We start from the raw sequence: 16,416 nt of genomic DNA on the forward strand, positions 1-16,416 counted from the left end.
AACTTGCATTTCCAAAGCCTGTCTAAATAAGAGCATTTTTAGGAGACATCTAAAAGAAGACAGCGGTGATTCCTGCCAAACCTCTGCTGGCATGGAGTTCCACACGGCAGGCTTACTTCTCCCAGAAAATTCATTCAGATGATTAAAAAACAACAACATGATGGGCAGAACAGAACCAAAAGGTATTCCACAGGTCAAAAACCATGGCGGTAGAACTGAAGTTTCCCAGGTCCACCTTCTGATACCTTCCAGTTCCTTTACTGAATAGAAAAATCCCACAGAACGTGGTGTTCCAGAGAATAAAAGCCCACATAAAACAACGCATGCTATTTCAGTCTCATGTGCTATCATTGTTCCACTGTCACTTCTTTTTGACACTTAGATGTCATTTAAAATGAATAACCATGTTCACCACATTGCCGCCCATTTTTCTTGTTGTGTTTTTCTTATCAGGCTTTACAGAGCAGTCCCCCAAACCCCTTGTGCTAGGTTGATGTGTGTGTGTGTTGGATTGTACAGAGTGACACAAGCAAACATGCTGTCTTAGTGCCCCTCACCCTTCTTCCCCCTGCTGCAGTCTGCAAAAAAAAAGAAAAAGTGCTGGTCTGGCTGCTCCATAAAGTGGGGTGGAGGTTTGGACTGCACCCTCATTTAATGCAATTTTTACTTCAACTTATTCCATCTTCTTTGGCCAGTGCTTTCATACAAATTTCAGATAGATAGATAGATAGATAGATAGATGATAGATGATAGATGATAGATGATAGATAGATAGATGATAGATAGATGATAGATAGATGATAGATAGATAGATAGATAGATATAGATAGATAGATAGATGATAGATGATAGATAGATAGATAGATGATAGATAGATAGATAGATAGATAGATAGATAGATATAGATAGATAGATAGATATGCATGCATTTATTTTACTTTCTTTCCTTGAATTCAATTCCTTTAAAAAAATGCACATCTGGATAGCAAAACCACAAAATTCCCCACAAGTCCTGAAAGAATGCACTGCACAGAAGCTGGCTAAGTCTTTTTCTTGCTTCTAAAAGGAATTTTAAGTGTTTGCATACATCGCACCCAAAGTGTTCGACATGAAATCATATCAAAGGGTATGTAAATGAAGGGTATGCAATAGTTGACAATCAGCTAAATCTGAAGCTTGGTATATGAGCTTCTAATCCGTTCAATACATTGCAAAAGAGGGGATGAAGGGCAGAGGGTAGGCTTCAGTTTTAAGGCCTACAAACCTCCTTCCTCTTTTTAGCTCCTGTGTACTTAATCAATGTCAGATCCTCAAGATCGCTTCAATTAGTTTATACATATTGCATTTCAGGGTTTTTTCTTTCTTTCTGAAAGGCAGTTCTCTTTATTTGCTTGCCACAAAATATAAACACCCATTACAATGTAGATAAGGAAAACGTACAAAACGCTACCCAAGTGGCAATGAAATAAGTATGTGTCTTGCCAATACTGTACCTGGTAAATTAAGATAATGCCCCCTGTGGCATAATCCCACTGTGGACTTCTGAGGCAAGGGAGTCGGGCTGAGCAGCCTGAGAGCGAGCTAAGTCTTCTGTTGCTAGGAGCTGGCAATTGTCAGTAGGGACAGGTAGGGGGGTTCAATTCAATTCTCCTGTAAAGGTGAACTTACCAAATTTGTGTTTCCCAAAACAAGGTGTGAAACAAAATGCTCTTACCCAAATTGTGCAATGCAACTCTCCAGTCAAGGAATGTTTCCAAAAATGCATATGCAATGATAAAATGTGCTTTCTTTCTTTCTTTCTTTCTTTCTTTCTTTCTTTATACGCCACCCATCTGGGTTGGTTTCCCCAGCCACTCTGGGTGGCTTCCAACAAAAGATTAAAAATACATTAAAACATCAGTCATCAAAAACTTCCCTAAAAAGGGCTGCCTTCAGATGTCATCTAAAAGTCAGATAGTTATTTATTTCCTTGACATCCGATGGGAGGACTTTCCACAGGGCGGGTGCCACTACCTGAGAAGGGCCTCTGCCTGGTTCCCTGTAACTTTGCTTCTCACAGTGAGGGAACTGCCAAAAGGCCCTTGGCGCTGGACCTCAGTGTCTGGGCAGAATGATGCATATATTAGTGAAAATGGGCTATAAAAATGCATATGTTTGGGGAAATTGCTTCACAAAAACTTGTATATCGGGCTAAATTGTGTAAAAAAATATGTATGGTAGAGTAAATTTGCACAGTAATGCTGGCAAATCTTCACAAGGTCAAAAACAACAATAGTACCAAAACCCTCACAAACTGATGTAGAAATGTGGAGGACTTAACTTAAGGTTGGAAAAAGGAGAAACTGAGAAAAATTGACATTGACATTTTTGGCCCTCCCTTAGTTTGCCCCCCCCCCCTTAGTTTTGGCCCTTAGTTGCCAGGCAACAGTAACACCGTGGGCCTCATGTAGCATATCATGACTGGACATATGGCCTTCGCTCAGCCCATGCTGAAGGCAAGTCTTCCCTAGCTGGTAGATGGCAGTTGTCCTAAACAATTTTAAGTCTCATCAATGGTCAGGGGCCTTCCATGTATGTTAACTAAACTGTAGAATTGCAGCCATGTATGCATGTGAATTGTATCCTTCCCTAAAGAGTCACTTTTAGCATATAGACTGAGATCAATCTGCCTTTCACAGTATTGTTTTTTTCCCTGCACAGTTATTCCAATTTCCCTGAACTTCTAAGTGTTGGGTCTCCAACAGGATGGATCCTGTTCCATGTGGAGCTCTGTTGTAGCAGATTGTTAAACATGTGCAATAAATAAATTACAAGTCTACTTTTTCAGGAAATAATGTTTTTCTAAACACAAAACCTTTGGTGTATTTCTGGTTTGCTTCATTCTCATCTCGAGGGTTAAAAAGAGTTCACAAGATTTCATCTTAACTCTTAACCTTTTTAGAATTTAGAATTCCAGAAAACTACAGGAATACATAATTTTTTACTGGAAGCTTTTACAATGTAAACTTAGGCATTGGTGAGCTGCATCTTTTCAAAAGTGTATAAGGCCTGTTTTCATTGGTAATGAAAATTTAATTGCCTCAATTTCCAGATTTGGCAACTTCTCTAGTGAGTGCTTAGACGTAAAGAAAATGATTAATGTGACAGGCCTAAAAGAAGACAGTATTTATTATGGTACATATTAAACTATAAAGCAACATCCCTCCATGTTTAAATAAAAATAATAGTAACAACAACAACAACAAAGATTTATTCTACATTACAAGCCATATTGATAGTAATGCATGTTTGAGACTCAAGTCTATTACTTTTCACTCAGTCACAACTAACAAAACTACAATCTAGGTAGGAAAAAGCCAGCAAGTAAAGAAAGACTTTCAGTAAAGATATACTTTCAGTTTTCTGGCCTGATGAAGGATAACTGGTAAAGGGTTCCAGACCCAGGGAGCTATTACAAAGAACACATTTTCCCTCGTACCTGCCAACTTACAGTACAGTCCTAACAATGTCTTCTCAGAATTAAACTGGGTTTACTCTCATGTAAGTGAGGTTAGGGTTACACTCCTTGTGGTAGGCAGGTGAGAAGTTTCTCCACTTCTGCATACTCTATTAGTTTCTGAATCCAATCTTCTTTCGTTGGAACTTCTTCATCCTTTATCCATCACATTTTCTGGACTGATTTCCATTCTGTACATGAAATTGGCAATTTCCATTTTCATTGAAAATTTCTGTCATCCCTCATGGTGACATATGTCTAGCTATGGATACAAAAAAAAGGAGGGCTTGTGAGCATTTAGTGTATACTTTGGTGCAAATCCCCAAGGACTATTCCAAGGTATAAGTAGCTATGATATGTGTTAGTTATATATACAACCTATTCCATCTTATTTAGGAGAGAGGTGGGCCATTGTCTTCAAGTCAAAGAGAACTTTCACATTCCATCAACACGTTCCATTTTCATACTCCTAAAAACTAAGCCACATTTTCTATCATTTGATATTTTTAATGCCTTTTACAACCATGGATGTGTTTCAGGAGAAGAAAAGAAAGCCCAACTTTATGAAATGTTGTATAACATACTTGAGGTTTGTTTCTTTTTGTTTTTACTGATAATTTCCCCACAACTTTGAGTAAGTGTGTTGCTCTAATGCCTTCACACATTGTTTTGTTTACAGATCCGCATTTTGGTAGAAAACCATGTCCCTATTAAAATGAAACTGAATTTTTAACTAGCTGAATTTGAATTAAGTTTTAAGAAATAGTCACTTTCCCCATAATCATTGTGTTAAAAAATGCTCATGTCCATTTGCATTAATGACCTCATGGATTTTGCTAGTTAAAAATGAAAGTCAAGAAACCAGGACTGATGCCTGATTGGCAAAAAGCCAGTTTAGTGAAATTAAGAACATATGTTGAAGAATCCATTTGTAACAGCTTTCCCATTTTTTTAATGGCAGCTTAAAACCACCACCATGTCTGTCTGCTTTTGTTTTTTGTTTTATCTTATCCTCTCCCCCCTCCCTCCCTCCCTCCCTCCTTCCTTCTTTCTTTATATATTTCCTGGTGTAGTACCACATTGACAGAAATATTCAAAATAATGTATTATGCACCTTTCGCAGTGCATTCCTGTGCAGGCTTGTTCCGAAGTAAGACTTCTTCAATTCTGTGAGTCTTACTCGCAGGTTAGGCCACCATCTGAACTCCCACCCCTTGCTGGCAGGCTCTGAGGAGTGGCAAGCCATTCCCCCCCCCATGGAAGGCAGGAGGGGGCAGGTGGAGAATCAGGCTCAGTTCAGACCTGGTCTTTGCACCAGCAATTTGACTTGACTTGATGTTCTGTGGTAGGCCAACTGAGCCAGGAGAGCTGGGCAGAAGGACACTTCTGCCTGATCTAATCCCCCTTCCATCCCAATGTAAGGAGGACATTGCACTGCTCTGCTTGTGTGCACCAGATTGCACCTGAAATGGTTCTTTTGTAGCACTCTCTCTCTCTACCAATTATTCTAGTGATTTTATGATTTGGGACAAGAAGAGATAATGAATGCACTGAGTCACTATTTATCAACCTTATCCTATCTATCTCATGGAGGGAACTAGACATCATGCAGAAAACAAAACCATGATTAGAATCTCCTGCCCTCCGGTGTTTTCCTGGTTAAATACACACACACACACAGAGAGAGAGAGAGAGAGAGAGAGAGAGAGAGAGAGAGAGAGTGCAAAGCTATGTGCAGGTATTATACAGTATCTGTGTATCAGTATCAAGGATTATAGGACAGAAAGCAGTTGGTGGGCAACACTCCTTTCTTCAGACATCACCTGCATGAGCAAGTTCCCTGCAGGCAACTCTCTTGTACAGCCGCTCTAGCATGCTTCAGCTTTGTTGCCCAACAGCTGCTAGGCAGGAGAGCCAAAGCCTTCTTTCCCTTGCCGGTGCACACCTGAGAGGGCACTGGCAGGCTCCTGATTGTGCACTGGCAGCTGCATGTTTACCTGCCCACATGTGATGTCAGGCATGGGGCAGATGGGTGTGGTTTGGGGGAAAACAGCCATGCAAGTAAAATTTGAACCCCTGATAGGACTAGCTTGGCCTGTAGGTCGGAGGTTCCCCACCTGTGGCGTAACTAAACATGCCTCTGACTTTGAAGAAAGCACCTCTATTTAAAAGACGCCTGCTTCTTGGGAGAAAAGCAATGACAAACCTAGACAGCATCTTAAAAAGCAAATACATCATCTTGCCGACAAAGGTCCGTATAGTTAAAGCTATGGTTTTCCCAGTAGTGATGTATGGAAGTGAGAGCTGGACCATAAAGAAGGCTGATTGCCGAAGAATTGATGCTTTTGAAGTATGGTGCTGGAGGAGACTCTTGAGAGTCCCATAGACTGCAAGAAGATCAAACCTTTCCATTCTGAAGGAAATCAGCCCTGAGTGCTCACTGGAAGGACAGATCCTGAAGCCGAGGCTCCAATACTTTGGCCACCTCATGAGAAGAGAAGACTCCCTGGAAAAGACCCTGATGCTGGGAAAGACTGAGGGCACAAGGAGAAGGGGCCGACAGAGGACGAGATGGTTGGACAGTGTTCTCGAAGCTACCAGCATGAGTCTGACCAAACTGTGTGAGGCAGTGGAGGACAGGAGTGCCTGGCGTGCTCTGGTCCATTGGGTCACAAAGAGTCAGACACGACTAAACGACTAAATAACAACAACAGTAGTTTCATCTTTGGTGCACACATACACCCATATTTGTTTGATGACTCTGCAGGATCAGGCCATTAGCTCAAGTAGTCCAACATCCTGCTCTCAGACTGGCCAACCAAATGACTACAAGAAACCCACAAGAAGGACCCAAACACAAGGGCTCTCTCCCCTTCTGTAGTTTCCAGCACTTGGTATTCAGATGTATTACTGCCTTTGACCATGGAGGCAGAGCTTCGGCATCATGGCTAGTAGCCATTGGCAGCCTTCTTATGGATTTGTTCAATTCTCTTTTCAAGACACCCAGGTTTGTGACCATTACTGCCTCCTGTGGGTGTGAGCTCCATAGTTTAACTATACGCTAATGGTGATGAAGAAGAATATGTTAAATCAGCCTTCTACCACATGCAACCCGACCCTCAAGGATCAATATTATGGTCAGGATTAATAAGTGTGAGTGTCAGAGTGCAGTGATTGGAATGTAGGGATACTAATTAGTTGAGATTCTTTGTGATGACCTAAATAACTAAGGAAACCATCATTTCATTTGGGTATCTTGTATTAAACAATTTAACACATTTAGGTGTATTTTTTGTATCTTGTGTTAAACAGCAGAATCCATTCTTAGGAATTGTTTTGACTACGGCTGAGTTCTAGCCATGTTTTAAACACGCCTTATTTCCCAAATAGAACTTGACTCCTTATATAGTTTGCATGAAATTATATTGGGCTTATAAACTATTTTAACTTTATCTGAACTTTTTCAAAGCAGACGTTTTGGAGCAGGAGTGCTATAAATAATGTGATTTGCATGGTGTAAATGAGAGCTTACAAATGCACACATTAGTTTCTGAGCTCGGCCAAGGAGTTAATATTGAATAGTTTAGTGCAGCTGAAATGAATGCCAAATTTACTCAGGTTGTCCTGCAAAATGAGCACAGATCACATTACTTATGATGGAGCGCTAGGGGAAAATGAAGGCACAAGTTAAAATATTACCTGCAATTTCTTTGTTTTTACTCAGCATACAGTTAGAAATATGATAACTGATAATGAACTTTGTGGATTTGTTTCCAGAGGGGTAGCTATGTTACTCTGCTGTAGCAAAAAACAACAACAGAGAGTTTTGAAGCAGCTTTAAGACTAATAAATTGATTGTGGCAGAAGTTTTGGTGGACCAGAGCCTCTTTCATCACATGCATTATATTTTTGTTTTGCTATGTTATTATAAAATTGTTATTCTTGTGTTTATTTGAAATGCATCCCTGTTTCTGTGTTGTAAGCCACTTTGAGCATGAGATTTTTTGTGTGGAAATGAGATGATAAAAGCTTTACCTTATTTGGACTTGATCAGTCTTTGTAAGCAGGGTGCAACCTGCAGAAATAATAGAGGCAACCCAAAGCTACTTGTGTGTTTTGATGTGTTGTGTTGTATTGTTATATCTGATATATTTGCATATTTTGCTGGCTTAAAAAAGAGATAATACAAGTAATTACATTTTGCTTGATAAAATCAAAACACAACTTTGTTAATATTAAAAAAAATGAGCAACTCTTCACATTGCCTTGAAATGATTGTTTAAAAAGATGTAAACCGAATGCTTGGAGAAGACCTGCCTTTGCATAATACCCTTACTCTCTGTGTCAATGGACAGTCCAATAAATTGTCAGGGAGTTCTTTTATTCCTCCCATTACAGCAAGAACATACATTACATGGGATTTTGGATCGCCTGCTGTCTAAAGCAGGAGATGGCATCTTTTGGCATCTCACTAAAGTGAGTTCCAGTTGGAGTTTATCAGTTTTATATAATTATCCTTTGGGCCACTTTTACACATAAGGAGGTTATCATATCATTCATATCTTTAGTGCCTGCTTTGAATTTGTTTGCTGCCACTTACTTATGTAGGAGAAAATTAGATATGGATGATCATTTCCCTAAGAGCCTTTGATTTACCTTGAAATGACTAGTGTTTTTATTCTTTTTAAAAAATGCAAAAAATGTAAGTACTTTTATGATGCACAGAAAATAAGCCCCACTTTACAGCTGCAGTTTCTCTTCATGCAGCCTTGTAAAATAACTTCAGTGTGCAAACAGTGCAGGTGATAGCTTTTGTGTGCGGGCTGGCTGCTTTCTAAGGCTGTGTCGTGGGGTAGATGAATCTGTCAAATTTGGTTTCTCTCAGTGTCTCATTTTTCCCATCTTAACTTAGGTCTCCCATTCTCATATCCATTGGGGTTTCAGTGCAGATTTCTCCTAATAGAAACATGTGTGTATACTAATGTACACATTTTTTGCAAAGGAATTTCACCTAATGGAATTCATTTTCACTAATATGTTATTTTTTATGCAAGATTTACCTTAGATGATTTCTGCATGTAAGTTAAATAAGCAGGGAGACGATATAGAGCCTTGTTGTAATCCTTTCCCAATTTTGAACCAGTCAGTTGTTCTATATCCAGTTCTAATTGTAGCTTCTTGTCCCACGTAGAGATTTCTCAGGAGACAGATGAGGTGATCAGGCACTCCTATTTCTTTAAGGACTTGCGATAGTTTGCTGTGGTCGACACAGTCAAAGGCTTTTGCATAGTCAATGAAGCAGAAGTAGATGTCTTTCTGGAACTCTCTAGCTTTCTCCATGATCCAGCACGTTTGCAATAGTGTTCTCAAAGCCACCAGGATGAGTTTGACTAAACTGCGGGAGGCAGTGGAAGACAGAAGTGCCTGGTGTGCTCTGGTCCATGGGGTCACGAAGAGTCAGACACGACTAAATGACTAAACAAGAACAACAATGCATATCTTTTTCTGTACACACTGTGTGGTATGCAACTAAGTTTTACTCTGCCTAGACCCACTGAAATGTATGAACATGACTAAGTTCGGCCCATTAATTTCAAAGAGTCAACTTCATTACTCGGCATCACAACATTCAGAGAAGTGGAAGATTCAAAGGATGGCTGTGTTTCAGTTCACCTATTGTTTCAGATGATGTGAATTAAGTAGATTTGCCTTTATATGTGAACTGAAACTCGGGTACACCCGGGGGGGGGGGGAAGTGTTATATGGCAACCATCCATCCTCTATGGGAGGTTCCAAGATATTGGTGCTTCTGTCCAATAGCAGTTTTTCCAAATGCAGCCCTTGAAAGCAGGCGAAAATTCAGTTCACACTTCAATCTAAAACAGAGGTGAATGAAGGGGCTTCTTTTATGCTTGCCTTTCCTTTGAGGTGAGTATTACCAAGTCCCTGAAGCTCATTTTTGAGCCTGATCCCATTGAACTCTGGCAGGGTTCCTAGAGAAAATCACCCTCAGGTCATTTCCAGATGAGCTGTTTATTGAGCATCCATCCTGATTTGTTTGCCAGGAGATTGGATTCTGATTTGGTTCTGCAGAGGTTAGACAACCGTCAGCTGTTTATTGAGCATCCATCCTGGTTTGATTGCTGGGAGGTTTGCTGGCATGGTGCCAAGGAAATATCCCATACTTTCCAATTCATTTCCCCCGTCACTTTCTGAATTGCACAAAGTTGAGCTTCAAATCAACTTTAATTGTGTAACCTGAATTTGTAGGTATGGGATTCAATCCCATCCCAGAATGGCAATAGTGTGGAAGCAGCCCAATCACATTTGGACAAAAAACAAGTCAAAGTTGGATACCAGATTGATTCTTTGGATAGCAAGTGCAACTTGATCCATATAAAAGTTTTCTGTCAAGCGAGATTTAGCCTACTGAAGTTTCATTCAATATCCAAGGACTTGTGGTGTAGAAGATCACAAGCTTTCGTTGTTGAGCTGAGAAAAAATGACATGTAATGTTTTTTACTAGGAAATTAGTGGGGGGGTTTTAAGATATTGACGGTCGCAAAAGAAAGAGGCGGCTTCGCCCTGCCAGACTTGAAATTGTATTATGAAGCATCTTGCCTCTGTTGGTTGAAGGAATGAATGAAATTAGAAGACACGGATGTGTTAGATCTTGAAGGTTTTGATAATAGATTTGGATGGCACGCATATTTGTGGTATGACAAGAGACGAGTACATAAAGGTTTTGAAAATCGCATTATAAGAAGGTCTTTGATTGAAGTGTGTGAAAGATATAAAAACTTGTTGGAACAAAAAACTCCATATTGGTTGTCGCCGTTGGAGGCGATAAGTGTGAAGAAAGTCAATGTGACAGGGGGTTGGGTGACATATGAGAAGTTAATGTGTAAAAGTGTCGGAAAATGGAGAACGAGATCATTTGAAGAAGTTAAGGACTATGTGAATGACTGGCTGCATTATTTTCAAATTAATGAGATGTTTAGAAAAGATTTAAATCAGAGGGATTTTGCTGACAAAGAATCAATATTTCAGACAGAAATATTGAATAATGATTATAAGAATTTAGCAAAAATATATAAGATATTACTGGAATGGTGTACGAAGGATGAGGAGTAAAATCTGTTATGATTGACTGGGCCAAAGATATAGGGCATAATATTCAAATGGAGGATTGGGAAAGACTTTGGAAAGATGGTTTAAGATTCACTGCATGCACAGTTATAAAAGAAAATGTTATGAAAATGATGTACCAATGGTATGTAACACCTGTAAAGTTAGCAAAAATGTATAAGATAAGTAACAAATGTTGGAAATGTAAAGAAAAAGAAGGTACCTTTCTTCATATGTGGTGGGAATGTAAGAAGGTAAAATGCTTTTGGGAAATGATTTATAATGAAAAAAATGTTGAAATATACATTTGTTAAGAAACCAGAAGCATTTTTACTAGGCATTACAGGTAATGAGATAAATAAGAAAGAAAAGAAGTTATTTTTATATGCAGTGACAGCAGCAAGAATATTGATGGCCCAGAAATGGAAACAGGAGGAATTACCTACGATAGAAGAATGGAGAACTAAAATGATGGATTATGCAGAACTGGACAAAATGACAGGAAGGATCCGGAATCGGTGAGATCAAAGATTTACAGAAGATTGGGAAAAGTTTATCTAATATATGCAAAAACTGAGTGATAATAAAATTACGTTTGTAAGCTTTAAGGAAGCTCTGTGAGGGGAAAGGGTTTAAAGGGCAGAAATGTGTAAAAAGTAACAATAGGAAGGAATGGCAGACAAATTGAGGGAAGTCAAAAAAGAGAAGTGAGATGTAATTAAGATGTATGGAATGTATAAATTTGTTTTTGTATTTGAAAACTAATAAAAATATAATATTTAAAAAAAAGAAATTAGTGGGGGTTTTTATTTGTGGGGAAAGGGACACCCTTCGTTCTTGCAGGGCTTCATATTTGCATTGCGATTAGGTTCAAAGGACAGCCTTGGCTCAGGTTTACCCTCACAAGCTCCACAATCGGTTTTCTGAAAAAAGAATTGGGAGTCTCATGTCACTTCAGAAAATGGCTCTTCATTCTGGCAGCCTGACTTGCTTTCAAGGGACCCCCTTGTGAGGACTAGAAACCTGCATACAGCCTAGCTCAGGCACCCCCAAACTCGGCCCTCCAGATGTTTTGGGACTACAACTCCCATCATCCCTGACCACTGGTCCTGTTAGCTAGGGATGGTGGGAGTTGTAGTCCCAAAACATCTGGAGGGCCGAGTTTGGGGGTGCCTGGCCAAGCAGTTGGAAGTCATAGAATCACTGCCTGCATATATTCCGCCAGTGTGATGTTTCTTTCCATTTTCAACTTCATTCCAGATTCTTGAAGCAAAGCTGGTGCAACCATCTGAAAGTGGGCATACTCGTTTGGGAGGCTTAATTTGCCTTTAAACTTTCTTTTACACTGTTTCAACTTCTGTTGAAGTTACTGACTTTTTGTTTCCAAGCCACAAAGTGGGGGGGGGAGGAGGAGGAGGAGGCATTTGTAATGCAAATGAGTATTCTGGCCAGTTTTCATAATTGTATTAGAAGCCCAGGACTGATGTAAAAACTGCTTCAAGCCACTAGTGTAGGAAGTGCCCTGTTTGATTTGTTCTGGCAGTAAAAGGAGAACGAAGCTGAAAAAGAAATCCTTCAGTTCAGTTCAAACAAAATATGCAGTTCACTTCACTGCAAAAATATCTTTAACTCCAGCCCTACAAGGTTAGTTTATTTTTTGTTGAGACCTTCAAAAATATTTAAAATGCTAGCTGGCTCCATCTGCAGATGCTAATTGCTGTTGCCGAGAAGTAGACTCTGAAGAGGGCTTTGGCCGGCACATGACAGAGAGCATAGAGGGGGAATTTTATTGCACTTTGAACAGACATCTTAGTCTCTTGCATCACATGTATAACATGTCAAGAGACAGTTCCTTTCTAACCACATAAACCAAGGCTTGTTCCTTCTTCTTTCCTGCTCTTGCAGTTTGAAGAGCTTTGGGCTGACTTCCTTGAAGAGAGAAAGAGAGGGTGAGAGGTTTCACGATGTGTTTTCTTTCTCTTTATAAATGAAATTATCAAAGGAATGCTCATCGATGACTGAGAAGTGAAAAGTTGTGGTGAAGTTCTATTTTTTAACTGGAACATGCACCATGCTGTGACACACACGCACACATCCAGGAAAGGGGGAAGATTGATGGCCAGACATGTGGAGAGAACTGCCACTGATTGAAATCAGACAACTGCAAACTGCAAGGGAGAGCCAGGGGGAAGCGTTTTAACCACAGCAATCCTCTTTCAGCACAATGTCCTTTCCTGTGACTGCAGTCTGCACCATGAGACACAGGGAAGTTGGAGCAGTAGGGCAGGGGCTGAATACCAAATTAGATTCTGTGACACTATCTAATAATACAGTGGTACCTCAGGTTACAAACACTTTGGGTTACAGCCTCCGCTAACCCGGAAGTAGTATCTTGGGTTACGAACTTTATCTCAGGATAGAGATAAAGTTAAGAACTTTATCTCAGAAATCGCACGCTAGAGGCGCCGCGGCAGCAGGAGGCCCCATTAGGTAAAGTAGTACCTCAGGTTAAGAACAGTTTCAGTTTAAGAACGGACTTCCGGAACGAATTAAGTTCATAACCAGAGGTACCACCATATTGTTATGAGCTGGGGATGGGCGGTAGGTTGTATGCCGAGACCCTTCTAATTCCTGGATCCAGCATGTGTTAAAATCTATGCGAGGATTCAAATTCCTGGAATAGCAAGGTGACAGCCTAAATATGGGTCGTTAAAGTACCCAAAAAGTGGCTCTGTAACAGATGATAAATGGGTGGGTCCCCCTCCATCAACTTGCTGGTAGTTAGAAAGACAAAGGCCGGAGTTGAGAGTTGTGATGTGAACTAGAAGCTGAAAGCAACAGGCTGGGAAGCCAGAGAGACCGAAGGATGCTTGATTTCTGCTTGAATCCTAGCTATGTGGCTATGGGAAGAAGCAAGACCCTATTGATGCTATGAAGCCCTCCATCATAGGCTCAGGTTGAATATATGTGTAAATAAGCCATATATCATAAACACACCACAGTCTCTCCTGTACCGCATTGCAAATAAACATGGGTAAGCGTCTGGAACTTCTGGAATCCTGCACCGCTTGGAGATTGGGGTGGCATGCAACAATATAATGGATTTGGTGTTAGCCAGCAGCTTTACACCTAAATTCTTTAAATTTCTCAGGTGCAATCAATGTGAACTGAACTGAATTGAATTTCTTCTTCATCCCTTGAGGGGACATCATACTTGACATTGAAAGGTGTAGAGCATTCAGAGGACCAGGAGAATGATTGTGACTGGTTGCCATTAATTCCTGTCAGGAAAAGCAGGACACTCAACTCAGGGGCAATGGTGGAAAACCTGCCTACCCTGGTGGTTAGTGGTTCATCCTCTGCTGAATGAGGCACTGTGTGAGAAGTGATATCCGGTCTTTGCCTCCAGGTGGGGCAATGTGTTTCCAACTATTCCTTCATCCCCAACCCCTGGATTGAGAAGGGGTTAAGAAAACTTCCTTAAGCTTAGTCCCTTCTCAGGGCCTCGAGGTCACGTTCCGTTTGAAGGAAGAGAAGGTGGGCCAGAACTGAGCCTATGCCTTGCTCCATTAATGGCTTCAGCAGTGGACGGGAGACAGAAGAACAATGGTGTTCAACTGCTGGGCCCTCCAATCTTCTCTCGCCCAATTTGCTTGGTTGGCTGGATAGATGCCCGTTCTTCAGTTTCTGTCATAGACTAGAATAATGCCAAAAAACAAAAACTGAGAATGAACAAGACCAGCTAAATTCTCTGTATAAAATGGGCTTGTACATTGGTGGTACAAAAATGCCCCTCTGTGTACACCCCTTTACATTCTCTCTTAGATTGAAATGGCTGCCGTTTAATCCTTTGGGGGAAAGTACTAGGAGAGTACAACATGTCCACTAGGTAGGTCTGGGAACCCATGGGGGTTGCCATGTGCTTCTATGAACGCAGTCTGAACTCGGTGTAAGGTACGGCCTGTTCTTCTTTATATACACCCTATGTTTTTAAATACTGTACATGCTGTGGCCAGTAGCAGGGAGAGAGAAGAAGATTCTACGTCTCCTTACCCCCCCCCCCCCCGATTCCACTGTTGGTGAGCAGAGAGTGCAATGCTGCTGCCACCTGCTTCTCCAGCATGTTGCCAACTGGTTCAAGCTTGCTCACTTTGCATGTACCTGTACCCTGCTGAGAACAGGCAAGCGCAGTCAGCATGAGTGCTGGAAAATGCTTGAAAGCCCCATGCTGCACTTTGCAGAAGTTTTTGCCTACCTCTCCTCCTCCCCACTGCCTCACAACCACCATCTGACCTTCTGACAGCCCCAGATTGCTCTGGGTAGGCTAACCTGTAATCTGGTAGGTGATCTGGTGCTATCTCAGCCTGATCTGGCCAAAGCCCGGATCCCCCCAAATTGATCCAAATCTCATCCACAGCCATACTAAAAAACATATTTGTGATAAGCATAGATTACAGATTTATAAATGTAATAATGAAATTATTACTCCTTTTATATATTCAGCTTTCTTTAGCTCATTTCCTGCTGCCTTAGGAATCAAAAAGCCTTCTGGAACGTGTAATCATTTTAAGGTTCATATTACCATCCTTTTGGCTTTATTTATCTGATATGAGACTTTGTAGATAAGACAGATTAAACTCCCAAATAAATAATGCAATTTCATCTCTGGTGTGAAAAAAATAGATATACTGAGACATCGCACAGAGCCCCTGCGCTGATTTTTTTCTGTCTTTTTAAGTAAATGCACAACCATGTCAGTGAATTCTCCATTATGTTCCCTATCTCTCTCCATGCGCACTGAATTTAAACATATCAAAGACCACCCCCCAGTGCCACCATGAGAGGCTAATAAAAGAGCAAAATTATGACATGGAAAAGTAAGACACAATCCTTCTTTGATTCCTGAAGTGTAGCTCTTGTTCCCCTTTTTAAATGGGGAAAATGTGCTTCCAGTGCCTCGCTTAATGCACATCACTTAGATTACAAAGAGTTTGGTGTTGGTAACAATTGTGGAGCTATGCACTTGCAATGAGACATTTTTATGTCATTACAGGTATCGGCTTACAGCCATTAGCAAAGCAGATTGGTCTGAACCAAAATGCTCTTGCATGTGTGTGTGTATGTGCACTCACACACACACACATGCACGCACACCTTATCACTAGATCTCCTCCTTCCATTATTCAGGCTTTTAAAAAGAAATACAGAGCGAAAGAAGGAGGCTTTAAGTGCATTATGCTCCGTGACTTGTCTCTGTCCTCTAGTCAGAATTGTCTGAAATAGGTTTTATTGGAAATCATTATTTATATTCCTCTGCTGAAAAGAGGAATATTGATCTCATCTACATAATAGTTACCAGACTGCAAAAAGTACCAAAGAGAGGCTACGAGGGCCTGACAAAATGTCAGTGACAATTCTTTTTTTTTTTTACCAGTTAGGATGCTGGTTTAATATCCTGAAAAAAGCACTTAACACCAGCCTTTTCATAGCATCTGTCAGGGCGCTTCCACTTGGCTGTTTGTCACACGGTGTGCTTCCAGTCAGCCTTGAGGCCTAACTCAGAAGCATACCTCCCTCAGTGGCCTTTGAATTCCTCACACACTCAGTCACTCTCTCTCTCTCTCTCTCTCTCTCTCACACACACACACACACACACACACACCACCCCTCACCACACACTCCATTATGGCACTGGGAATACAGGAGACCAACTACTACAACTTGGGGCACATTTCTAACTTCCATGTAAGCCGTGGTGTGTTCCAGTCCAACATAGACACATGCATGTTCTA

The 16,416-nt window shown here is 40.7% G+C and overlaps 1 long non-coding RNA gene across 1 annotated transcript in view; it reads right to left on the bottom strand.

Annotated features, from left to right (window-relative positions):
* Window positions 1-3,139: 3,139 nt before the first annotated feature.
* Window positions 3,140-16,416, bottom strand: part of LOC310841058 — a 54,937-nt gene continuing 41,660 nt past the window's right edge. Inside the window, exon 2 of the long non-coding RNA XR_014562309.1 lies at window positions 3,140-3,758. This is a non-coding gene — a long non-coding RNA (uncharacterized lncRNA). The remainder of the gene's footprint in view (window positions 3,759-16,416) is intronic.

The sequence above is a fragment of the Podarcis gaigeae genome, assembly GCF_964106915.1.
Source record: "Podarcis gaigeae genome assembly, chromosome: 3".
Classification (NCBI taxonomy): Eukaryota; Metazoa; Chordata; class Lepidosauria; order Squamata; family Lacertidae; genus Podarcis; species Podarcis gaigeae.